This window comes from Schistocerca nitens, chromosome 7 (assembly GCF_023898315.1).
Source record: "Schistocerca nitens isolate TAMUIC-IGC-003100 chromosome 7, iqSchNite1.1, whole genome shotgun sequence".
Lineage (NCBI taxonomy): Eukaryota > Metazoa > Arthropoda > Insecta > Orthoptera > Acrididae > Schistocerca > Schistocerca nitens.
This window is the reverse complement of record NC_064620.1, coordinates 324,118,964-324,146,951: the sequence shown is the minus strand read 5'-3', so window position 1 is coordinate 324,146,951 and position 27,988 is coordinate 324,118,964. Positions and strand designations below refer to the sequence as shown.

At 44.7% G+C, this 27,988-nt stretch overlaps 1 protein-coding gene across 1 annotated transcript in view; it reads left to right on the top strand.

Annotated features, from left to right (window-relative positions):
- The first annotated feature begins 4,890 nt into the window (after positions 1-4,890).
- LOC126195601 (probable basic-leucine zipper transcription factor K) overlaps positions 4,891-27,988 on the top strand; it is a 778,093-nt gene continuing 754,995 nt past the window's right edge. Inside the window, exon 1 of the mRNA XM_049934227.1 lies at positions 4,891-5,810. The gene's annotated coding sequence lies outside the window, so the exon portion shown is untranslated. The remainder of the gene's footprint in view (positions 5,811-27,988) is intronic.

Here is a 27,988-nt window from a genome sequence, read left to right as displayed (position 1 = left end):
AGAGCTAAGAGGAAATAATATGGACGACAAAGAAGGCACTGTTCGTATTAAAAAGCGTGTAAGACAGGGATGTAATCTTTCACCCCTACTGTTCAATCTGTGCATCAAAGAAGCAATGATGGAAATAAAAGACAGGTTCCGGAGTGGAATTAAAATCCAAGGTGAAAGGATATCAGTGATACTGTTCACTGATGACATTGCTATCCCGAGTGAAAGTGAAGAAGAATTACGTGATCTGCTGAATGGAATGGTCTAATAATTACAAAATATTGACTGAGAGTGAATCGAAGAAAGACGAAAGTAATGAAGTAGCAGAAATGAGAACAGCGAGAAACATAACATCAGGTGTTGATGGTCACGAAGTAGATGAATTAAGGAATTCTACCATCTAGACAGCAAACTATCGAAAATATCCAATAGAGCAAGTAGGAAATCAAAAGCAGACTAGCACTAAAAAAATGGACATTCCTGGCTAAGAGATGTCTACTGGTATCAAACATTGGTCTTAATTTCAGTAAGAAATTTCTGAGAATTTACGCTTGAAGCACAGCAATGTATGGTAGTGAAACATTGGGGCAACCAGAAGGGAATCGACGAATCTGAGATGTGTCGCTACAGATGAAAATGTGGTGGACTAATAAGGTAAGGAATAGCGAGGTTATATGCGGAATCGGAGAGGAAAGGATTATGTGGAAACACCGACAAGGAGAAGGGACAGGTTGACAGGACATCTGTTAAGACATCAAGGAATGACTTCCATGAGACTAGATGGACCTGTAGAGGGAGAAAACTATAGAGTGCTGTGGCGACTCCTGCCACCAAATGCATCAGGATGACCAAATGTAGCTAGAAGACACCAAATGTAGTGGGTGGGTGCCAGGAGGCGCCGTATTAGAACTGGGCTAGATCTTTCCAAATGATTTATTTGCTTCTACTACAGTGCTCCGTTCACCTCCGTCTGTGTCACAGGGCCCCGCAATGCTGAGGAAGCACCCCAGTGGCCTGTGCAATGCAATGCTGTCATGCCGGCCTTGTACGCCGGCTGCAGAGTTCCGATTACGTCAGCATGGCTGCGCCAGCAGGCGACTCAGTGGCCACCAACCCCGCTGACTTCGCGCTGCTCCGCGGGGAGCCGTAGGCCAGCCCCACTGCTTCTTCTTCCTCGCTGGCGTAGCTGAGAATGCAGGGGCAATGACGGCTCGTGATGCGGCATCCGAATCTGCGGCCCTCGCCACGGAAGTCTCCGGCGTGTGAGGGGAGCCGAGACGACTGCCTGTGGTAGCGAGCCGAAGGGTGGCCTACTGTTGGCTGGCTGCAGACCCCCTGTCGGCCTCAGAGGGTCGAACCAATGACCCGCTGTGGACTGGGACGCTGGCGCCCCATCCTTTGCTGTGTGTAGCCCGGTGGTGTGACACACCTCGCCGTCCAGGAGACCTGCCATACTTGAATGAATTTCGTTAGAAAATGGCACCTATTTATACTCGGCTGTGTGCCTCTGTTTTGCTAACGTCCTGCTTTGTGTCATGTATGCATAACACCTAGGTTGGTCAGTGGCCCTATTGTGCCTGTGACTTGCACCATGGAAACTGCTGTGTGCACGCTCTCTGGCAGTTCTACGCCCCTGTGGCCTCTATTTGCCTTCGCAACTGCTGGTATGCGTAATTTAACTGCAATCAGGCCCACACCTGGCTGTAACTCGTGCTCCGAATATCACACAAAACTAACTTTCCCTGTCCTAAACGGTGGTGCCGCTAGAAGAGGAAGACAGAGACTGGAATACATCCAGCAAATAATTGAGGACATAGGTTAAAAGTGCTACTCTGTGATGAGGTTGGCACAGGAGAGGAATTCGCAGCAGGCTACAAGAAATCGTTCAGAAGACTAAGGACGCAAAAACAATAAGAAAAGGTAAGCTTCCTGTAACGCACCATATATATGTAAGCACAAATACAGTTAACACACACATACGATAAAAAAAACCTTACTTCAACATCCAGAGGCATTTACAACTTGGAAGATGATCTTTAAATTACGAGGGGCGTTCAGCAAGTAATGCAAAACTTTTTTTCTGAAAGCAGGTCAGTTTTATTCAGGAATTCAATACACCATATTATTCCCCACTGTTTTGGCTACAAAAACTTATATTGCAATATGATCGCGGTTCAGTGCGACTGTAGTATGCCAACTTACTGGGAGGGCCTGTATGCCGATTGGTAGCACTCTACTGCTCAACATCGAGGACAACGTCTTGCTGCAGCAATAACCTCCCCCTCATTCACACACTGCTTCCCACAGAGTGCACTCTTCACTGGGCCAAACAGCTGCAAGTCGGGTGGTTGGAGATCAGGGCTGTAGGGTGTATGACGAAGAACAGTTCAATGAAGTTTTTTGAGCTCCTCTTGAGTGAACAGAGTTGGTGGGTATTTGCATTGTCATGGAGAAGGAGAAGTTCGTTTGCATTTTTGCGGCGACGAACACGATGAAATTGTTTCTTCAATTTCCAAAGGGTAGCGCAACACTCTTCAGAGATGATCATTGATCCATGGGGGAGGACATCAATGAGAACAACCCCTTCAGAGTCCCACAAGGCTGTCTCCATACTTTTCCAGTTGAGGGTGCGCCGTTCCTTGGATTGCTATTTTGTTTCCATTTCAAAGTGATGAACCTATGTTTCTACGCCTGTAACGGTGTTAGAGAAAAAAATTGTCACTATCAGCCTCGTATCGCGCAAGCAATTCCACACGAATTGTCATTCACTGCTCTTTATGGTCTTCTATTAAGCAGCGAGGAACCCACTGGGCACACACCTTTGAGTACTCCGACTGCTGGATGTGTGTCCGCACTACCAACAGGGACGTCCAGTTAAGCAGCGAGGTATTTGAGTGTGATCCGTAGATCACCTAGAATGAGAGTATATAGACGTACCAACACTGCAGCCGTCCTACACGTGGGAAATCAGACAAGTTTGTTTCACCTTGTTGCGATGATGACAGAGGCCTCGTCCAACGACTCACTGTACTTCTGTTCACTGCCAGGTCTCCGTAGACATTCTGTAAGCGCATGTCAATATCTGCGATGCTCTACTTTTCTGTCAGATGGAAATGCAATGGCAGCACTGTGCTTCGATCGCACCTCCGTTACAGACTCCATGTTGAAAAAAAAAAATGGTTCAAATGGCTCTGAGCACTATGGGACTTAACATCGGAGGTCATCATCCCCCTAGAAGTTAGAACTACTTAAACCTAAGGACATCACACACATCCATGCCCGAGGCAGGATTCGAACCTGCGACCGTAGCGGTCGCGCAGTTCCGGACTGAAGCGCCTAGAACCGCTCTTCCACAGAGGCCGGCTACAATTTTGAAGAATACGTATACCGCAGCGCTTAACTTCGGTGATCTGTGCGGAAACCGGAATTACTACTGTGGCACGCCCGTTGGCAGTTGCGGGATACAAGGGCGTAATATTAATTGTAAAATTACAACTGGATTTCTCTATGAGTATCATACATTTATTATGTAATATATGAGTGTATGACATTTTCAGGGTTTACAGTCTTTTTAAATTCTCATATTCTTATACTTCGCCGGCCACAGTGGCCGAGCTGTTCTAGGCGCTTCAGTCTGGAAACGCGCGACCGCTACGGTCGCAGGTTCGAATCCTGCCTCGGGCATGGATGTGTGTGATGTCGTTAGGTTAGTTAGGTTTATGTAGTTCTAAGTTCTAGGGGACTGATGAGCTCAGATATTAAGTTCCATAGTGCTCAGAGCCATTTGAACCATTTTTTCTTACACTTCATTCTTATATCAGTTGTTAATTAATATTTTTTATTCTTATGTTTATCCTTTAGGAGGACCTGGAGAACTGGACAACACCGATCGTAAAACATTTGAGACATAGAGATTCCGAACAGCACGAACGTCACGCAAAGGCAAGTTTGCCAAAGTGACATTTCTTCCTGCGAATCTCACTCGGGAAAGAAGTCGTTAACATTGCTAAATATTTCACGCGTTGTCAAAAATATCGCGACAAACTACACATAACAGGCCACTTTCCCGAAAACTGCGGCTTGCAGTTCATTATAAATCAAGATACACTACAGGAATTTCACTGAATACAATTTCAAATTATTCTTCGAATCATTTACAGTTTTTTAATTCATTTGCCAATTAGTAGACAAATAAGGTCGACGTTACTATAATTTACATCGGAAAACAGTAGTGTCGTAAACCTCTGCAGGCATAGGTATATAAATGAAAAATACAATAAAAATAATAATCGGATATCGAACACGGGGCGCAGAAGTGGAAAGCCGCGAGCGTAGCAAGTGTACCACCGCTTCCGTAAAATTAATTACTCGCTAAAACGACACAAAATTCCTCGAAAACTTTGACCGTCGTTTTCTCAGTAAGGGTCGAGGACTTGAGGTAAGATGAGACACTTGTTCGCTTAGTTTGACCCCACTTCCACTGGATAAAGTTTCTGGGAAATAGGGGTACAGCACTTGTCGCGTTCTCCTCGTCAGTGAAGCTGCCTTCGAGCAGAGGCGGCCCTCGAGGCCTCCAGACCACTGTGCTCGGGGAGGCCTAGATGAAGTGTCTTGTTGCAGCCGCAGCGTCCGGCTGTGGCGGGTGGAGTGGGAGCCACCCGCTAAGCCGCGGCAGCACCCTCGCGGTCACGTGGTTCGTGACGTCACGGCGTCGGCCACGCGGCCCTGTGCCCCCTCTCCGTCCGACAGCAGTGCGCTGCGCGGCGTCGTGCGGGAAGCAGCGGGAGGGCAGTCGCGCGCGCAGCCTCCGCTCCGTTGGACGTCTCTCCCTCGCGTTCGCGTCGTGGCGACACACCGGTGCCGCGGCGTCGGCGTTCGGACTCGGTTTGTCTGCGTGATTCTCGTACGACAAGTCCTGTGTGCATTCCTCTGATTGTTTATGCTGACATTTCACATGGATAAACACAAAACGTACCCTAAATACAGTGTGCTACGTGAAAGGGCGATTTTAAATAATGCCGCTGCGCTCTTTCGTCACAGGTGCATCATTTCGTGAAGTTCTACAACAAGACTGCTAATTATTCCAATATCGCATTTATTTACACGTCTAAATGTGATTGAATGGAGGAAAGAGTGTCTGCAAAGGAATATGTTAAATTCTCGGTTTTGAATCATCAGAAAACTATTAGTATAGGGCTCGTGCAGTATATGAGTACTTACTAATTTCTTTACTTTTTCGACGGAATACTTGCTTCTGAGTGATTAAAGAAACCAAAATAAAAAAAGTGATTCCAGACTTGCAACGCCTTTCGTTCGTATACGCGATACGGGCAGAATATTGACCCTAAAGTGGATTTCTGCTTTGAATTGCATTACTGTTAAAAGACTGTTGACACGATATCTAAAAATAATAGCAGCTAAAGCTGTCCAACAACTACAGTCAGGTACACTCGGACACTATCATATAACTGACTTGCATACGTTGTCTCTGTTATATACATTTCCGTATTTCGTACAAAAGAGATAATTTCGTAAGATTTTTCAACTGTTTTTTACTCGGGCTTGACCTTCTCACGTGTACACACCTTTTGCGAAGCTGTTCGCGGTAGACTCCGCGCTATAGTAGGTACATTCCAGTGTTTCCGTGTTGTGACTATAGACACCGACGTCGGACGTTCTGCTCGCCTTTCTGCTGGAAACGCCCCCTCACTGCACCGTTCGGCGACTCAACCGGGTGGGACCTGTTGTTCTCCGCAACGGATACCGCTGCAAATTCGCAGCTGTCTTCCACAGTAAACTACGAATCGTCGCTGTCGTGACTGGTGAGTTATAAATTCTAATGTTGTACTCCTCTGGTCTTTTCATAACAGGCAGTTACCGATGATTCATTCTCGAAACTTTGTAGTTAGTTTACCAGAGATATAGCTTATAAAGTGGTAGTACGACTTTCACCAAAATTCTGTTTATTACGGCTGCATTAACATGAACTTTTAACCGTATGTTCCTTTTATTTAGGTAACACGTTCACTTAGCTGGGATAGTACTACATGATTTGGTTTACTTAATTAAATTAATACGGCGTCTCTTTCAAACATTCGGAAGAATATTTTATGCTCCTCATGGCAATTTATATAGCGATGGTGTAAATCTTTCCTTTCGCCATTCTAGCAGCTGTCTGCAAATCTGAAGTATTTTTTTCTTAATAATGACATACAAAACTGAAACCATGCTTGAGTCAGAATGTTTGACATCACAGGTATTCACTATTATTTTTATCGACCACACACACACACACACACATATATATATATATATATATATATATATATATATATATATATCGTCTCAACAATAATAGTAAAAGTGCTGTTGACCATACATACCACCATGAAAAGCATAGTGGTATGAGTGAACTAATAACGATCTTAACGACTGATGTAGGGTCCAAAAACTAGTTGTAACTGACTAATGAGAGAACCTCGAGCGATTGCTAACTGCTTTGCAGAACTTCTATCTTTCGCTGTTGTCGTATTCTTGATGTTTATCGTTTCGTCAAGGTCCAGATCAAACTTTTGCATTGGCGTAGAGAAAAGAATAAAATGTCAATACGTTTTGTGTTCTGGAATTTGTAAGTAAGTTACGTTAGAGGTGCAACTTCTTGACTTCCTAAGATTCCGCGGAATGATTACTGCTTCTATTACAGCAGATATGGTCGAGGTGTATTTCTCTACAAGGCGCAATTGTCTTCAGTCGGTATTTCTGCCATAGAGCGTCTGATGTTTACTTTCGGCTTTGGTGTTTAAAGTTGATGTGTATGTCATCGTAGGAGTCTGTGAAACTTTGAATGTCGGCCGATGCGTTTCGTGGTTTATGTTGTAACTGATTTCAGTTTAAACAAGAAGTTGTTTTGGTGTGAATGAATGATAATTTATGCTGTTACCGAAATTGGACTCAACGAATAGGAGAGAAAAATATGGAAGAAGAATATTTCGTACTATTCACACCACAGGATTAGGAGGAAAATGATAGAATCGCCTATCACCAGACTAATAGAGATTTTTTTTAAAAATGAAGCAGACAGTCGCTGAATCTCTCTGAATAATAAGATTATGCAAACAGTAAAATCGCTTAAGAATAATCTTATTAATATGTAGCTTCTGAAGTCATGCTTGTTTACTGGTAACATCGACATCTAATAAGTATACCACTAGGTGCATGGAAACAAAGAACACGAAATGAAATTTCAGTAGTTACGATACATCGAGCAGCTATTGCACTGTGTATGACGACTCGCAAAGAATGGCAGTACACATCTGTCAGACAACTTGAGATCAAGTATTTATATCAGAACTGCGCCTTTAAATACAGTTAACTGCGAATTGCTTACACGTTACTAATATACGAGGGCGAATAATGTCACACTAGGCAGATGTGAGTGAGCGTTATGATTTGAGTTTATTTCTAGAGCTGCACTTTATTCTCCAGGTTTAACACTTAATAACACACTACTTCTGCCTTAGATACTGGACGGACATGTGGATTTACGTTGAATTTTTGAACGTATCTGCTTTTCAAAAGAGGAGACCGGCACCACAGCGCTTCTACAACGCCGTACCGGAAGCTTACGTCGTAGTAGACATTGCAACTATCTGAATAATTATGCAAATTATTTCGTTGAATGCCGTGCATTACTGAAGTAATGAAGGTCTAAGATCATTATGTTTCTCCCTACTGGACTCTAGAAAGAAAGAGGCTGTGGTAGAAAGACGGTGCGTAATCTGCAGCGAGATCTCAGCGGATGGAACATAATACACGAACAAGTGCTCTCAGAGCCGGCGAAGTACCTTAGCTGTAACGCGACAGCTGTACAGTAGCAATGAAACCGCGACCTTCCTGCCTACGGAATGCAAGGTCACCGCTGCACGCACGCTGCAGTTCAGGTGCCTGAACACCGGCGACATGTGCAGAAGCGAAAACGACGGGGAAGTGTTTGGTCAGGCGTGTTCATGAGCTGATCGGTTTCCGGATAATCTGAAAAGTGCGTTCCTACCGTAAATGAAGCAGCAAAGAAAGCGTACGGACAGTTCTGAAGTATTTGTTTCTCTGAACCTCTGAAACTTTTGGCGGAATAAGCACTGCAACCATCACATTTTATAGCCTGTCCGAGCTGATTATCCCCTTAATTATGATAGCATCAGCCGGCCGCTGTGGCCGAGTGGATCTACGCGCTTCAGTCCGGAACCGCGCTGCTGCTACGGTCGCAGGTTCGAATCTTGCGTCGGGCATGGATGTGTGTGATGTCCTTAGGTTAGCTAGGCTTAAAAAATGGCTCTGAGCACTATGGGACTTAACTTCTGAGGTCATCAATCCCCTAAAACTTAGAACTACTTAAACCTAACTAACCTAAGGACATCACACACATCCATGCACGAGGCAGGATTCGAACCTGCGACCGTAGCGGTCGCGCGGTTCCAGACTGTAGCGCCTAGCTAGGTTTAAGTAGTTCTAAATCTAGGGGACTGATGACCTCAGATGTTAAGTCCCATAGTGCTTAGAGCCATTTGAAACATGATAGCACCACCATTTTGTGGGAAGCAACCACTGATCAAATGAATCTGTATGGTTCCAGAGACCTTTTTAAGTCTCAAACATGTATGATGCATGTATGCAGGCTGAAGCGACGAATGAAATTTGTACCAAGGCTAGGATGCGAACTTGGATTTCTTGCTCATTGGGCAGATGCACTAACCATTACTCCACCCTGGCAAAGCGGCTCTGCACAACTGAATGGACTACCCTAGCGTGCCTTTCTCCTGAGTCCAAATTCCCATAAGCACCTCAGCCTACATGGTACTTCATTTGATTAAACGATCTTTGCCTGCGTTTTAGGATGGATCCTCCGTTTCTTTCGATGCTGAGGTGCTAGTCCACTAAAGATGGTGAGCCTCTGCAATGTTGTTAGAGTGTAGGGAGAATACTAAGTGGGCTGAAGCCTGGGAGTTTGTAATGAGGTGGGAGTCGTACTAGCACAGTTCGTGCAGTTGTGCAAAGCCACTGTGCCAGGGTGGCGTAGTGGTTAGCGCGTCTGCCTAGTGAGCTAGAGACTCGCGTTCGAATCCCAGCCTTGGTACGTACTTTCATCCGTCACTTCAGTCTGTTTGTTTTCTACTTCTATACTCTACAAGGCACTTGCGGTTTGTGGTGGAGGGTACTGTGTGTACCAGTGTCGCTTCCGCCTTTTGTTGTTCCAGTCGCGAATGGTTGGCGTGAAGAACGATGGCTGGTAAGCCTCTGTGTGAGCTCGACTCTCTATGATTTTACCTTCCTTGTCTTTGCAGGGGATATATATGTGACGAAGCAATATATTGGTTTACTCCTCTGGAAACGTAAACTGCACGAGCAGTTAACTACGAATTGATGCAGAACGCAACTCTTGCAGCACTCGCCATTGTTATTGACTGAGCATTTCTGTGGCACTTCTGTGCTTACTACGCGAACCTGCGAGGCCGTATCGAGGACATATTTTCCACACAAGTGACTTATCATTTAGTGCCCCAACCTTCTCCCCACCTCCCCTCTTTTCCCTTGTACACTTTCATCCGTATCAGTTTTCAATAGTAACCGGAACACGCACGTATACAAATCTTGCCCTTGTATACCCCTAATGGGTGTCTCACTTTGGCGCCCCAAGCAACCATTACTAATTGTACTAAGTCCTGCATAGATATCTCACAAATGTGGTGCTTCAGGAGCCCCTGCCAGCTTGGCACTGCAAGAAGCGGCTTGAGTCGCTTGGGCCTTAGACCTGTCCCATAAACCTGTAATGAAATGCGCTGCTCTTTTTTGGATCTTCTCCATTTCGTCTCTAAATCCTGTCTGACACAAGTTCCCGGATGGCAGCGAGTATTAAAGTACCACATGCAGCTACTCTGAGGTTCAGAGTGGGCTGTAATTATCTTATGGCAACAATATTTGGAATTTATTCTAATGTGTTAATGCAGGACCGACTTACACAGGAAAAAAAATAAATTAGAACCGATTTTGCCCACTAGGTGCATACCTGGCGCTGTGAATTCTAGAAAGAAACAAAGGAAACATAGAAATGTTTCGATATATAATTATTTAGGAAGGAGATGTGGGCAGAGTAAGACATACAAGTGAGAAAGACATAATTTTGATGTTATTATTAATCGCCGCTTATAGAATTTGTTCAATATCAGACTGGAGCCGTCGACGAGATTCTGTACAGCGCCAAATTTTCACCTGGTGGACAAAATAGGGGCCAATTTTTTCCCAGTGTAAATCGTTTCCACTTTAATGACTTAACATATCCAACAAGTTTTGCTGCTGTACAATAATTACAGACCACACAGGTCCTCCCTGAGTACCTACACTTTAATTACAATCACCTGCTATTAGTCCACCTTTGTGGGTGGACTACATGTCCTGAGGATATTTCCAATGAATCTGTCTGGCGCCGGCCGGAGTGGCCCTGACTTTCTAGGCGCTGCATTCTGGAACCGCGAGACCGCTACGGTCGCAGGTTCGAATCCTGCCTCGGGCATGGATGTGTGTGATGTCCTTAGGTTAGTTAGGTTTAAGTAGCTCTAAGTTCTAGGGGACTGATGACCTCAGAAGTTGAGTCCCATAGTGCTCAGAGGCATTTGAACCAATCTGTCTGGCATCTGACTTACCTATGATTAGTTTCAACTTTCATTCCACTTTAAATCGCTCCTTACACATGTGCTGTGTCTAGTGATTGTTTTGCTATCGTGTAATCATTAATTAGTGGGTCTTTCTGTCTATTTATGCGCAATATGTTACATTTGTTAATGTTGAGTGTTAACTGCCAATCCCTGCAGGTAGTCCTACATTCCGCTACAATTTTCTACCGTTGGGGCTTCTCTGTATATAACAGCATCACCGCAAAAAGCTTCAGGAAACTTCGAAAATTTTCACGTGGACCTTTATATACATTGTGAAAAGTAGTGGTCCATGTGTTGGTGACAAATTAAAGAAAGAAAGAAGAAATAGATAGGCTTGCAACATTTCGAGTTTCATATTAGTTCCTAATAAAGAGTACAAAAGAATAAGAGGATAAAGATGCTGTACACCATCCGAGATTTTCATTTCGTGTGTTCGGGCAGTGCCTATGCAGGCGAAATTTTGTACGGCATATACTAGACTATGGAAGAAAGGAAGTCTCCTGTACTTATTTTCTTCGTGCTTTGGCTTCTTTCACTGCTGCCTCTCTATGTCGTAATGTTCTATTATGGGTCCTCCCATAGCAAAGCAGTCCGTACCTCGGGGTCTAGTGGCTAGCGTTGACGCTTCTCGATCAGGGGATCCCGGGTTCAATTCCCGGTGCTTCCCTAGATACGATCCTAAGGAGGGCACAGTTTGTAACTCTCTCTCGCGCCAGCCCCAACTTCCTGCACATAAAACTCGCCTTCGCCCCCACTCGAGCCACAGATAAGATTGTAATAATTATAAAACTGAAACACATAAAAATTTTAAAATTAGAATAATAATTCATTACATCAATGCTTACCACATCGCTTTAGTGTAACTTCTAACACCCATTACTGGATAATAATGTGGGTTGTGTCAACCCACCGTCTTTATGGCAGCGTGTACTCGGCTGCGGAAGCTTTCAATGAGGTGTCTGAATGCCCATTCTTCCTCATGAGCTGAGGCCAAAGAAGGTAGTGATGCTGGACAGTACGGTTCGGAGCGAAGTCGATGTTCTAACTTACAGCAGAGTTCTTACACTGGGTTCATGTCGGGACTCAAAGCAGGCCAGTCCACTTCAAGAACGTTATTGTCCACAAAGCAATGCTTCACAAGTGCTACTTTTTGTCATTCTGATAAACATGTTTATCGTCTCAGGGCTGTAAATTGTGTTCATATTGTTCCACATTTAGCGTTTTCCTAAGTGTTATGAGAATACCACACCTCAACTACGTAAAAACCTCCACACCGTAACACCACCTTCCGCGCACTTAATGGCTGACATTACATTTTACACCACCACAGTCGTCGCTTACTAATGAGTGGGGAAATGTTAGCTTATGAGGAGATTCTCTATCATTGTGCTCAATCCTTTTTAACTTCCTTCTAGCAGTCATTGTGCTGGCTGGACAGCTGGTAGCTCTTTGGAACTTTCCCCTAATTTCTTCCGCCGATTTCAAGCGATTCTTTTACAACCGCTGTGCGCAATGCTGGGTGGTTCCTGTGCGTCAATATGTGAGGTCCTCCTCGTTTTGCTTGAGCTGCTGTCGTTACTCTGTGTTTCCACTTCGTTGTCGTGATTGCAATCCGCATGATCGACCTTTTACTCAGGTTACATTGAATGATTAGTCAACGTTCGAAATTATGAGCTTTCATGAGAGACCCAGTCTGATGTTACTGTTTCTCTTCTGACAACACAAGTTCAGGGCGTATGGCCTCCAATAGTAACATGCCTAATAGTGCACTGCAGTTTTCAAACCCTCTGTTTGAGGTCACACACACACACACACACACACACAGGGAGGGAGAGGGAGAGAGAGAGAGAGAGAGAGAGAGAGAGAGAGAGAGAGAGAGAGAGAGAGAGCGAAGCTGATTTTCTTGTTGGTAGCCCTTTATTGCGCATTTTCAAACTTAGCATATTGTAGCTTACAAGGCAAGGTTCTCTAATCCTCAACGCTGTTTGTATCTTAAGGTTTGTGTGGGAAAGAGAAACCGCTCGCTGTCTATCCTTCGAAGGGATTAAAGTCCGCGCCTGAATAGCAAAGCTGATGTACGGTTCCAGGGAAAGCCTTAATTCCAGCGCGGTACTTGTTAAGTGTGACGCTGGCGGCCGTGGACCTGTTCTGTTTCTAGACACGCGCCGCTGGACCGCAGCGTAATTTCGCTCCACTTCTGTCAACTGATGGCGCCAGTGCAGCTGCGTGAGAGTTTCACTATGACCACAGATCCCCGCCAAAGCACACGCGCTCGCACCAGTTTACTCTCAGGTGAAACCCGTGTGTGGTTTACTGTCGCCCGTTGCGGGAAACTAATGTTCGGTGAAAGCAATCATTTCTGCAACGGGGTTTTCTTACTCTGATCACACATCCAATTTGATCCGTATATGGAATATGGTGCAGAGCTATATGCAAGGTGGCTATAATTAAAGTTTCATTACTTAAGGGTACTGGTGTGGGAAGCCGGCTACTGGTCCAACAGCAACCGTTGCGCAACAGTCGTGGTATGCTGCGTATACATGTCCATAGGTATGCGTGATACGTTCAAAGCTAAATTCATCTTAACGTCGGCGCAAGTACGAAGTTCACTGATAATCTTCATTTCTTCACAGAATTACACATCCAACAATTACAGGACATGCATTAATAAATTAATTCATCCGTCGTGTTCTGCAGATACCATCAAGGCAAAAAACCTAAAGGTATACTGAACGATATATTGATCGGACTGGTTAAGTATTTGAATATCTTTAGGAAGGAGCTTTTGAACTGGATAAATGACTCGTTATGGGGTGCCGTCTTAAACTATTATTGCATGATGTTCATCAAGCTGCTGGATATCGTACATATTCGTTAATGTGTAATGAATGTGTCACAAAACTCGAAGTACGTTCTCCTTACTGCCTAAAGGTTTCGTTAATCGCGTTTTTTCTTCTGCGTACACATTTCGTGCCCGACTAGGGCCAAGACGGTATCTTTCGTTACCCCAGAAGAACTCTTAAGTGACGTACGGATTTCCTTACTTCCATGTCTTCCTCTCCGCATGCACTTCGTGCCGGCATGATAGTTTTCGAATTCCCCACTTTCTTATTTTCAGCGGGACAGGCCGGTTGTGACACAGAATAGCTTACGTAATGCGTCATTTGTCTAGTTTTATTTGCTACACGCAGTTTGTATCAGGATCGGGCCAAGTCGGCAGTACTCGTCACCTTCCAATTCCTTACTGTCTGACGTTTTCCACGTGCTGTATCCTGTGAATCCAAACGGCTTCCTGGAGCAATAGATGACGCACTCAAATCGTGCTGGAACTGTAGGTTCCCTGCATCAATGAGTTCTAACAAAGTTTTAAGTTTGAATGTAAAATGAAACTGTGAATCCAGAGTTTAGATCTATTTCAAAACCACACATTTTCTCATCGTGCAGTGCAGTTATCATACAGCAAAAAAAGTGCAGATGTTTTCTTTCTTTTAAAAACGAAGAGCTAAGAAATAGCGCGAAGTGTTACTTGTGTAAAAAGTCGTAGTAAGTAACAACGTTTATACGTAATGACGTTTCATGGTGAAAGCAATGAGTAACGAGTGCTTTGTAACGGCTGTGTATTTTGACAACATTTGGTGCAAAGTTTAGTCTTTAATTTTACTGCATTACCATCCACAGTTTCACGTGCTAATGCAGTGCGGAGAGTTTCGCTATTTAATCTGGGATACTGGAGTGATCACCAATTTCTTTGTAATCAGCCACAGGTGATGAGAGTTTCTTCGTCATCTAGGTGTCGAACCTACTATCAACAGTTCTAGTACCACCGTATCTCACTTTCTCGTGTAGTATATTTTCTGTGCTCTTGGCAGTGCTGAATAAATTCGCACTGGCATCTTCTAAATCCCCCGATAATGGTTCCTTCATATACATACTCATTCTTTCTCCACATTCACCCCCACTACCATCCTTAAATCCACTCGCTACCATTATTTTTTTTTTTTTAGTGTGAAGAACATGTCCGCGTGGCTATTTTAATTAACATCACTGTGAGAAGAAACAACAGGAAAAAAAATTTCCCATTGTTTCGTTTTCCGTTGGGGGGGGGGGGGGGGGGAGTGGTGTGACGTACAAGGTGGCAAATAACTATCTCCGGTGTTTCAGAAAAAAAAAACCACATCATTGGATAGACCATTCGTTCTAGTTTGTAGCTCACATTACAGGTATTCAGTACGGCAACCGTTTGTGACGCGGAAAATGTTAATACGTGTCTGCAGTTAATCGGCACGAATTGTCCGGGAAGGCGATACAGCAACCCGCTTTCCAGATCGGTTCACTGGGTTGCCTATTTGCAAGCACGAACTAATTCGAAGCAACGTTACGGAGCCGAGCCTAGCCGAACAGAGTTTTCTTCAGAGTTCGTTGTTAACCAACTCATCCTGCAGGTGCAAGCCGTTATTGTAAGTACCCTGCAAACCATCCGTATGATTCCCTTTACCAGTGGGACACTGATGCATAACACACAGCTAATTCCACCCGGTTATCTGTCTCCTATAGGGGAACACATACGTCCTAGTGATACTGAAAGGGCTAAGAGATGCTGTTTTATACATTCACCTTTAGCAACGCCTGCGTAAGTACGTGCTGAAACGACGCGCAGTAAGCGCGCGGAATAAGACGCAGTGAGATGAGAGATGCAGTGTTTGGGAATGCTGGCGCCGAGCGGCGGCCGAGATTGACGTGGCCGGACTTGTGACGTCTGGTGAAACGTGACCGCCGGCTCGCCGCGAGGGTAAACAGCGGGCGGCCCAGAAATACGTGCTGTGTTTCCACCACACGTCAGGGAGGGAGGCAGCGTACCCATGTCTCCCGTCCGCCGCGCTCCGTTTCGTTCCTGGTTACCTTTTCCACGCAAGCTCACAGGCAAACATGTTCACCCTCCGGAAAGCATAGTACGTATGTAAAGTATACGTATCGTCTGGGTAGATCGGCTCGCACACGTACTAGGGTTAGGTGTTCCAAAGTGGACGGAGCCACTGTGACAGTGCAAACAGATTAGTAACACACAAATGTACACTTTACTGCGCTGCGATACTTAAGTAGTACAGCAACTCGTCGGATGTGCTTACGCACACATACAGCTAGCAATGGCCCGTCAAGGCCACACTGCTAATCACTGTAGTAAACGCTTGCTCCTATGCGAGTGCTATAGGCGACTGCAGTGGTAGACTTGTAACACCCCACCCGTCACTTATCTGGTTTTGGTGTGTGTTCACCCCGGGCAATTGACTAACAGATCAACAGAGAGTGCAAAACTGCCGCAATGTCTGATAACGCAAAGAAGGCAATAAGGCCCTGTGACTCCTGATTGAACTGCGGTGGCAGTGTTGACATTGATTGATTCAGAATTGATCACTTTTAATTAAAAAGGGGTGCACATTGACGTTATATTGAGCTATTGAACACCAGATGCAAATGTTGAACATAAAATTAATTAAGAGTGACTTGGGATTTCAACTACTTGATTGAAAACAGATGCAGTCGATTAGCACAGATTTATTTTAACTTACGACCTTCAATCACCACATTACATGACTCTCCTAACAGGCAGTGGTAATAAATTGCGTTTGCGTGGAGTAAAGCGCGATAAATCAAAAGTAATTCCTATCGACTGACCCAGGCGTAATGAGAAGTGCGAGAAGAATTCTACAATACACGGCCCATGAAACCCTCGTGGAAACTTTGCCGACGTGATCCAACAAATTAATCAGTGGCCGGAGCGGGCGCAATATCACCGAATTCAGCGTGGCGGGGCGTCGTCGTTTGCGGACGTCGGCCGACCTCGTGGTGCTGCAAGGCTGCGCTCGTCTACTCACTCCTAGCTATCTTGCTCAGTACATAGCTGAACGAAAAATTTCTATCTCCAGGCTCAATCGTTCCGTTTGCTAAGTCCTAAACTGCAGAGATGCTCACTCTCTCTCAGGCAAGTTGAATAAAGAACGCCACGTCTGCACTCTAGGCGAGCTGGGAACGGAAGACCTCTACAGGGACTTCTCCCAGTCCACTCTTTGCCTCAGTTTCCCCTCCAGCAAAATCACTTACGCCAATTGCAGCGGAAGTCGCGTTAATTATGCGTCGCTTCCCAGCGCCGACCAATGCCTGCTCTGGGACGTGAACAAATTCCCACAAAATTTCCCTTCCTCTCAACTTCTGTTATTTAGCTCCTCCCAGGCCACCCATCTAGGTTAACGTCTGCACAACACACCAATTTTTCCGGAATTCTGACTCCCATGAGAGTACTTCAAATTCCTTGGTCCTACGTTCCCATCGGAGGCCGGCGTATTTCATTCTGTCGCTCTTCACCTGATTTACTTCAGACTCTGAAGACCGTGAATTCAGCGTGAAGTTGCTGTAGTCACGAACACGCATATTTTGGCCTCTGTTGACCGCTCCGCCGTAGCTTTGCGCGGCTTTCTCGCATGTTTCACTGAAAACGGGATGACGGACATTTATCAACAGGCGTACAAGTTCTTCGTCTGGTTCCCGGTCAACCACCCACTCACTGTCACTCATTTTAAGGCAGCTGGAGGCCACGCCCCGTTACCGCTTTCTCAGAGCTTGAGCCGCCCTAAGCTGCCTATTGTCGCTTCCCTTCACCGTTCCCTAGCCAGCCACGGTCAACTCTATATACTTCCCTGGGATAAACCAGCCTCCAGTAAATCGACGCGCTTCCACAAAGTTTTCATGTCATGTGAATTACTTTAAAACCATCACCCGACATTAATTATTCCAATACGTCCATACTATACCCTCTACAAGATGCATTGTGCCTTGTCAGTCATTTTTGTTCAGCTGTATTGTTCACTCAACGTTAGGTGATCTTTAATAACTTCATTTAAGGGGCATATTTCTTGCCATCTTGCAGACTAAAGTCTCGCACGCTGATATCCACTATGAACTGTAGTTAGAAACTGAAATCCTCGAACTCTGCACTAGAACTGTCGTATTTCAACGCCAAACATTAACCGCAGTTGCTGCCTGTGGTCACCGCCTATCACAACGCGTAGGTTCATCTGACTGGCGGCGGCGCGGAAGTTGCTGATTGGGAAAAGCTTGTGGCTGGCGGCGAACTTAAAAGCGCCGCTCGTGGCGCCAGTCGGAAACTGTCTCAGCGCGCAACGTTTGGTTGCGTCCATTGGCGAGGTCACAACAGTATTCGATATCGTGGAGACGCTTAGTTGATACAAAGTATTCGTTAGTATCATTACTGATGACCATGACTGTTGTAGCCATTACACATAAATAAACCCTACTAATTTGATAACATACCAATTTGTGAGTATAGCCGTGCTCGTGAAAGCACCATTTTAGTGACTTCCCTTCCCATATAGATTTTTCATTTAAGGATTTTTCTCTTGTACGTACTGGTGTAGTCACCATGGCTGCCTTGGCCTTAGCACCGGAATCTGCGAGAACTGGAATCATAGGTTGTAAGATGAACACCAAGAAACGTAAAACAAGTGTAATTGGATGTTTTAGAATTAATGTAGGTGATTCTTAATATTCCATGAAATTTGTGAGCTAGTTGTGTTGCACACGAGCAAAATTTTTTGTATCCTTTCTGGCCGTGTTTCAAATCATCGTTATCTTATAAGTTATTCACATTGTTCGAACACAACATGTATTCCAGAATCCTACTGCAAATCGACGTCAGTGAAATGACTCTTAGCGTATACCCATATTTCCTTTCTTGTGTACTGGCGTGACTTGGACAACTTTGCAGTGTCTAGGTATGGATTTTTCGTGAAGCGAGTGTTTGTATACGATTCTCATTTATTGTATCTCAATACCTTTTTCATTAATTAGTCTTGTAATTTAACTGCAGATATTTACATAATCTCGATTTGTCTACAGAAATGTTAAGAATAACAGCAAAGGGCTGTAGAATTGACATGCCGTAAGCATTTAAATTAAAATGTTGTCTATTATTTCGTTATTCTGTTTGAAATTTAAAAACTTTAGTAATACGTTTACTTGTTTCACAAATAATTCAGACTCATCGGACGGAGTCGAGTATATCGTGAGTACTACTACGCACTTCCCGTGACTTTCTACAAATACAGCACAGGCTTCAAAATGCTAACCCCTGCAAAATCTGAGGGTGTTAGCGTTTCTGTATTTAAACTATCTGAGTACCTGGTGTTGCCTGAGTGTGTATTTATTCCAATCTTCTATTAGTGCATGTCCTCCATCCCCACACTCTGCCCATCTCCTTCTGCCCCTGTCTGTCAATCTACTCCTGCCCCCCCCCCCCTCTGTCCATCTCGTTCTAACCCTCTCTCAATCCATCAGCTCCTTTCTTCTCCCTCTGTTCGTCAACCCCCCTTTCCTGTATTGCGTCTTGTGCTTTCTTCTTTGCTTTTTCATTCTCCCCGTCCATTTTCTCCTCACCTCTCTCTATCCAACTCCTCTTCCCCTTTCTCTGCCCATCAGTTCCTCCACTGTCTCTATCCAATTCCTTCTCTTTCCTTTTTCTGTCCATCTCCACCTCTCTCCTCACTTCCCACTCCTCCTCTCCCTGTCAATTCCCCCTTTTACTGTCAGTTTCCCCACCACTTTCTCGCTGTCCGTCTCTTCCTCCCGTTTCTCGCTCCACGTTATCAACCCAAACCCAAGAGAGGCTGGTGTTTCTAATGCCCACAGTATTTCATTCCAGACGTAAGTACCAAATTTGACTGAAATCGTTCTGGGGTTTAGGACACGCTTTTTTACCGTAGATTTGCCCACGTGGTGTTTCTAACGCCCACAGTATTTCATTCCAGACGTAAGTACCAAATTTGACTGAAATCGTTCTGGGGTTTAGGACACGCTTTTTTACCGTAGATTTGCCCACGTACATATATGTCGAATACGTTCACATCTGTTTAACATATTTGAACAGTATTTGCTTTCATATTCTATTTCACCTTTGTCTGTTGCGATTTCAGTGTTCACGACTGATTTTCCCATTTTCACGTAGCTCAGTGTTTTTGACATATCTTCTGAACTGTTTGTTATTCAGTAATATGATTTTGCAGGTAAATTCAGTGGCATATGTGGCTATTGTTTTCTACATGTGTTGTGAGTACAGATACTAGCAAAGATGTAATAAATTAAAACTTTTTGGATAACGCTTATGCAATTATTAATAAAGAAGTAATAAATTAATTCATTAAACTAAAGTAAATAAATTAAGTAAATAAATCGAAACATTTTGCCTGGTACAGCAGTTAGCCAGCCGCTGTGGCCGAGCGGTTCCACGCGTTTCAGTCTGGAACCACGCGACCGCTTCTGTCGCAGGTTCGAATCCTGCCCCGGGCATGAGTGTGTGTGATGTCCTTAGGTTAGTTAGGTTTACGTAGTTCTAAGTTCTAGGAGACTGATGACCTCACATGTTAAGTCCAATAGTGCTCAGAGCCATTTGAACCATTTGATACAGCAGTTTTACTGAATGGACAGCGAAAATGTAGTAAGCGATAACACTTTTTGCTTTCGTTATTTTGTGGGATTTTCTGGGAGAAAAAAAATTTCTGAAAGATTTGAAATTATGTGTAAAGTTTTTTGCAAGTTACTAAGTGCTCTCATTCTGAAATACTGGATAAATAAATTATGGGTTTTCTGGCGTGTGGGCTACACTGCTTTCTCACTCATACCCCCAACCGTTTGATAGGTAGGTGATTGTCAGGCAGATAGCAGTTCTTTCCAGACAGTAACCATCACATTATGATGGTTAGCGTTACTGCCTCTGGATCACGGGTTCCCGGGTTCGATTCGCGGCCGGGTTGGGAATTTTCTCTGCCCGGTGACTGGGTGTTTGTGTTGTCCTTAACAATTCATCATCATCATCATTTGTGACAGTGGCTAGATCGGATTGTGTAGAAATTGGACTGTGTACAATTTGTGACTTTGTACGGGCGCTGATGACCGCACAGTAGAGCGCCCCACAAACAAACAGTATAACATGATGATGATGATGATGATGATGATGATGATGTTTGGTTTCTGGGGCGCTGAACTGCGCGATTATCAACGCCCGTACAATTTCACAACCTTTGCTCAGTCCAATCTCGCCACTTTCATGAATGATTATGAAATGATGAGGACAACGCAAACATCTAGTCATCTCGAAAATACCTGACATCATAACATTATGACCACCTACCTAATAGCCGATATATCCGTCTTTGACACGAAAACAGCGGCGACTCGTCGTGGCATGGAACAAGTGAGGCCTTGGTAGGTCGCTGGAGGGAGTTGGCACCACATTTGCACACACAAGGCACCAAATTCCGTTAAAATCCGGGAAAGGGGTCAATGATCTCTGACACCACCTTCAATCACGTTCCAGATGTGTTCGATCGGGTTCACATATAGTGAGTTGGAGGGCGGGCACATCAGTTGGAACTATCCACTGTGTTCCTCGAACTACTCCATCACACTCTCGGCCTTGTGACATGGCTCATTACCTTGTTGAAAAATGCCACTGCCGTCGGGAAACATTATCGTTATGGAGTGCACATGGTCTGTAACGAGTGTACGATACTTCTCGGTCTTCAAGGTACCTTGCACCAGCTCTACTGTACCGTTGGATGCCCACGTGAATATTCCCTACAGCATAAAAGAGCCACCGCCAGCTTGTCTGCGTCACGCATTACAGCTGTTAAAGTGGAAGACGACGACTTTGCACCCTGCCATCGGCATCGTGAAGAAACGTGCAACGCTCTGCCACTGCACTAACGTCCAGTGCCGATGGTCACGTACCCATGTCAGTCGTAGTTGCCGATGTCGTCGTCTTCACACTGGCGCAGGCATGGGTCGTCGGCTCCGAAGGCCCATCGTTAAGAGCGTTCGGTGCACTGTATGTTCAGACACACTTGTATTCTGCCCAGCATATTAGTCTGATGTTAGTTCCGCCACAGTTCGCCGTCTGTCCTGTTTTACCAGTGTGTGCAGCCTACGACGCCCATCGTCTGTAACGAGGGACGGCCGCCCAGCCCGACGATGTCTGGATGTGGTTTTACCTGCGTTCAGCCACGCGTTGGAGACACTTACATGGCACTCCTCGAACACGCGACACGTCCTGCGCTTACCGAAATGCTCGTGCCGAGCCTCCGAGCCTTCATAATCTGCCCTCGGTCAAACTCAGATACAGAGGGGTCCAAAAAAATGTATCCAATGTTTAAAAGTCCATAACTGGCAAACTAATTCACGGAGTTGTCTCATCTTTGGTAGTGTAGCAGTTTGTAGTTCCGGCAATCGCCACCAAGCGCTGTAATGCGTTGTTTTGTTTTGTCAGATGACAGTCGCCAGATAGTCAGTGTTTTGTTCTTAGCTGCACCTAGTTACTCGAGTAAACATGACTGGCGCAAGGCTTACATTCGATGAAAGGAAGTCAGTTTTGAAGTGGTATTTTAAGTAGGAAAACATTAATGAGGTTCAATGGCTGTGGCGAAATGAGTATCAAACAGAGCCACCGACACGTTTAACGATTCGTCGCATTCGAGACAAATTAGAAGCCGAAGGCTGTGTTAAACAACGATCTGGACGACCTGTAACAGTAACAAGTCCAGCTAACTCCCGTCGTGTGTTACAACAATTCACTCGCTCACCACAGAAGTCTGTGAGACAGTGTGCCCGTGAAACTGGAGTGGAATTTTGAAGACAGCAAAGTGGAGTGCTACATCTCACGATTGCTACACGCAATGAACGAGGACGACCCAGATCGTAGAATGGAGTACTGCGAGTGGTTTACTAACATGGTGAGCAACGATGAAGAGTTTGCAGAGTTGATTGTGTGGTCTGACGAGGCACAGTTCATACTCAATGGAACAGTAAAGCGCCACAATTGCATCTACTGAGCCGCCGAAAATCCGAACGTCCATGTAGACAGAGTCGTGAATTTGTCAGGAGTAAATGTCTTGTGTGGGTTGTCTTACCGGGGCTTGATTGGGCCATTCTTCTTTGACGGCACAGGTACCGGTGAGGTGTACCTTCAGAAGCTTCAGACATCCATTTTACCTGCCATTCAAGACTTTTATGGAGACGATATTGTTTACTTTCAACAACATGGTGCCCCAGCCCACTACCAAAATCGTGGTAGGGCGTATCTCGACGAAAATCTACCAGGAAGATGGATAGGCCGTAGAGGTGCCGTGGAGTATCCACGGCGTTCCCCAGACCTAACTTCTCTGGACTTTTACCTGTGGGGAACACTAAAGGATGTTGTTTATCGACAAAAGCGACGCACATTGGATGAACATCGAGAATCCATCGTACATTCATGTGCAATTATCCAACTGAACACGTTGCAGTCGGTACTTCGGCCGGCCGGAGTGGCCGAGCGGTTCTAGGCGCTTCAGTCTGGAACCGCGCGACCGCTAAGGTCGCAGGTTCGAATCCTGCCTCGGGCATGGATGTGTGTGATGTCCTTAGGTTAGTTAGGTTTAAGTAGTTCTAAGTTCTAGGGGACTGATGACCTCAGATGTTAAGTCCCATAGTGCTCAGAGCCATTTGAACCATTCGTCAGTATTTCGTGCTGCAGTTCGGCGGCATTGTTTGCGTGTGGATGTTATTCCATTTCGAACACCTACAGTGATATCTTTAAGTTGGACTTTAAGCTACACTTTCACCAAAAATGAGAGAACTCCGTCAATTAGTTATGGACCTGCAAGTTATGGACTTCTAAACAGTGGATACATTTTTTTGGACCCCTCTGTAGATCGCACGCCTTCGCCATACTACACACGGACAGCACCCTCACTGAAGCTACATGCACCGTGCGTGTGTCTGACTAGCAGTCATTCCCCAACACGTGACGTTGCTATCGCCTTGTCGTGTTTGTACAGATAGTTGGTCATTGTTAAAATATGTATGGAAGCCTTCTTAAGATAAGCTGCAACTCCTGCTTCAGCTTCACTTTTCAGCGTCTTAGACAGGCAGACGTACTGCGACAAGTCAGGTTGCTTGGGAATTACTGGCGATCAACGATCGATCGCTGCGATCTACGATTTGTCCACGCACGCGCGATGTGTTGTTCTCAAATCGCGCAACCTGCCGATGAATTTCTGTGATCCGTCGCTCATGTATGATCACCTAAAGGTGTTAGTTGAAGAGTACCGTAAAAAAAAGATGAGAGAACTCAACATGAAAAAGCAAAGATACATTTCCGTTTCCCTAGGCGTTTTCATTATTTCTGTCGTGTTGAACTACACAGCGTAATAAGAAAAAAGAAAAGTTGAGTGTCGCAGCCAAGACAGAGAGTTGCTTTAAGATGGTGCCCCGGAGAGGGAGGTGGTCCACACTTGATGCACCCTCTGGAATCGCCTACAGCCCGTTTTCGACCCCCGCGTCTGCCGCCGACGGCTGCGTCGTAAAGGCCGCGCAGATAGCGACGCTTAACGGCCGGCAGCGAGCCGGTCTCCGGACCGGGATGGCGGTGTTTATCGCGCCTCGGGGACCCGGGCCGCGGTGTTTGGCTGGCTCGCCGCTGCGTCCTGTGTTTGTCGTCCTGCCGTCACTCTCCACCTCGAGTCCCTCGAGACCACATAAACTGCCACACTCGCCAGTAAAGCCCCAGCCCGCCGCTCGGACTCCCGGTTGTGGGAACGCGCCTAGGCGGCGGCGAGCTGTCAGTGACGGCGCTCTCTTGTTGCTCACTGCGGAGAACTAACATTTATTCTTTCGGAACAAGTAAGGGTTCATGGGCGGCTTATGTCTTCCTCGAGACGTTTCTTACTACTTTTTGTTATTCTTCTATACATGCCAAGCAATTTCAGAATTAGTCAAGGTTTCCTAATACACTTAATTTAATAGGTTTGTTTATAAATAAATAAATCTTCTGCTACCAGTCACGATTTTTCTTTATTTTACTCTTCGCACGACGCGTTTCGAGAAATAATTCCCATTTTCAAGTGCGGTTTTTTTTGTGTGTGTTAAGCCATTTCTTTTGATGTTGCCAGTGTGTGTGAGTCTGCTTCATTTTGTTGACATTTAAGTTTTCTAATGGTCCATTTGTGTAGAGTCTCACACACACTGAACATCACACACAACTTCTTGTACGCTTTATACATCGAAAATATCTTATATAAACAAAACAGTTACAAAGATCTTCATACAGGTAGTTCACAGAGGTAAAATTATAGGTCTTCCACAGATTATGATATGCTTTTGTACAGAGGTTATTTATCTTAACAATTTGGCTCATGAATTACTTATATTGATTTCACAATTGTGCTTATTTCTATGTTTTACTATTTTTATTTAAGTAAAACGTAGAAATAAGCACAATTGAAAAATCAATACAACTAATTCATGAGCCAAATTGTTAAGATAAATAACCTCTGTACAAAAGGATATCATAATCTGTGGAAGACCTATAATGTTATCTCTGTGAACTACCTGTAAGAAGATCTTTGTAACTGTTTTGTTTTTATATAATTTATTTTAGATGTGTAAAATGTACAAAAAGTTGTGTGTGATGTTAAGTATGCGTGAGACTCTATACAAATGGACCATTAAAAAACTTAAGTCAACAAAATGAAGCAGACTCACACACACTGACAACATCAAAAGAAATGGCTTAATACACACAAAAAAAAAAAACGCACTTGAAAATGGGAATTATTTCTCGAAACGCGTCGTGCGAATAGTAAAAATCGTGACTGGTAGCAGAAGATTTATTTATTTATAAACCAACCTATTGTATCTACAGTCGCAGGCTTTCAAAAACCATTTATAATGGATCAAATCAGACACTTAATTTAGTTTACAGGCTCCGTGGGACTGTATAAGCAAAAGCTACAGTAGAACATCGTTCACCTGGTCCTTGTTAAACCGGATATCAGTTCAATCGGATCGGCTTTCCCTTTCTTTATTAGCACACTGAAGCGCCAAAGAAACTGATATAGGGATGAGTATTCAAATACGGAGATATGTAAACAGGCAGAATATGGCGCTGCGGTCAGCAACGTCTATATGAGACAGGTGTCTGGCGCAGTTATTACATCGGTTACTGGTGCTACAATGGCTGGTTATCAATATTTAAGTGAGCTTGAACTTCATGTTATAGCCGGCGCACGAGCGATGGGTCACAGCATCTCCGAGGTAGTGATGAAGTTGTGATTTTCCCGTACAACCATTTCACGAGTATAACGTGAATATCAGGAATCCCGTAAAACGTCAAATCTCCTATAACGCTGGGCCGGAAAAAGATCCTGCAAGAACGGGGCTAAAGAGAATCATTCAACGCGACAGAAGTGCAACCTCTCCGCAAATTGCTGCAGATTTCAATACTGGGTCATCTACAAGTGTCAGCGTGCGAAGCATTCAACGAAACGCCGGCCGGAGTGGCCGAGCGGTTCAAGGCGCTACAGTCTGGAACCGCGTGACCGCTACGGTCGCAGGTTCGAATCCTGCCTCGGGCATGGATGTGTGTGATGTCCTTAGGTTAGTTAGGTTTAAGTAGTTCTAAGTTATAGGGGACTGATGACCTCAGAAGTTAAGTCCTATAGTGCTCAGAGCCATTTGAACCATTCAACGAAACATCATCGATATGGGCTTTCAGAGCCGAAGACCCACTCGTGTACTCTTAATGACTGCACGACACAAAGCTGTACGCCTCGCCTGGGGCCGTCAACACCGAAATTGGACTGTTGATGACTGGAAACATGTTGCCTGTTCGGACGAGTTTCGTTTCGAATTGCATCCAGCGGTTGGACGTGTACGGGTATGGAGACAATCTCATGAGTCCATGGACGCTGCATGTCAGCAGGGGACTGTTCAAGCTGGTGGAGGTTCTGTAATGGTATGCGACATGTGCAGTTGGAGTGATATGGGACCCCTGATACGTCTAGATACGACTCTGACAGGTGACACGTACGGAAGCATCCTGTCTGATTGTCTGTATCCATTCACGTCCACTCCATTCCGACGTACTTGGGCAATTCCAGCAGTACAATGCGACATCCACATGTCCAGAAGTGCTACTCTTCTGAGTTTAAACGCTTCCGCTGGCCACCAAATTCCCCAGGTATGAACATTATTGAGCATACCCGGAGTGGCTTGCAACGTGGTGTTCAGAAGTGATCCCCACACCCTCGTACTCTTAGGAATTTATGGTCATCCCTGCAGGATTAATGGTATCAGTTCCCTCCAGCACTACGTCAGACATTAATGAGTCCATGCCACATCGTGTTGCGGCACTTCTGCGTGCTCGCGGGGACCTTCGATATTAGGCAGGTATACCAGTTTCTTTGCATCTACAGTGTACAATAACTGCATAATATTTGACTAGTAACTGCCCCCCCCCCCATCATACTAAGTCCTTACACTAAAGTACAAAAAGATTACTTATATACTGTAAACGTCTGCATAAAACGACTTGCCTGTCAGATGTCAAATGATCACTGTAAATTGTGATTATCTAGCAAACATAGAAATCATATGAATAGTTCCATATCTCCTCGTAAACCATCAAACGGATTTCAACCAAAACTGACACACACATCACTTACTGTCTGTAAAGAACTGCTGTGTGGGTAAGAGCCATCTATCTATCAAAGGAGTGAGAGTGGGGGTGAAAAGGCAGTGTAGCCCACGACTGGCGAATATCCATACTTCAGTGACCCATTGTTTGAGAAGACAGCACTTAGTGACTTGTAACAAACTCTACACATAATTTTCTCGCTGATAATGCCCCTCCTGAGCCCCCACCCACCCACCCAAAAAGGTGAAAGGACAAAAGTTTATCGCTTACTACGTTTTCTCTGATCATGCAGTAAAACGTCCGCATTAAATATGGCGTTTTAATTTATCACTTCTTTACTACTAACTATTCACAGCACTTTTCCACATACAGTATCCACTTATACCGCTTAATCTACCCACAAAAATATGTCAATGTACGACACAATTCTAGGCGATATCACATCAAATACTAGACGTATGTAAAACTGCTTTATCGTGCACGACGTTTTAATTTATTACTTCATTACTACTATTCTCAACACATGTTGCAGACAGTATTGGCATATGTCGCTGACAGTACGTACAAAAATAAATCGTTGTACGACACACATTTCACGAGATATGACGTCAAATAACTAGATGCGTGAAAAACTGCTGCATCATACATGACGTGTTACTGTATTACTTCTTCACTACTAACTATATTCACAAAACATTTTGCAGGCAGTAGCCAGATATATCACTGGATATACTAGACCCGCGAAATTGTACCATTCTACAGCAGATACTTCACG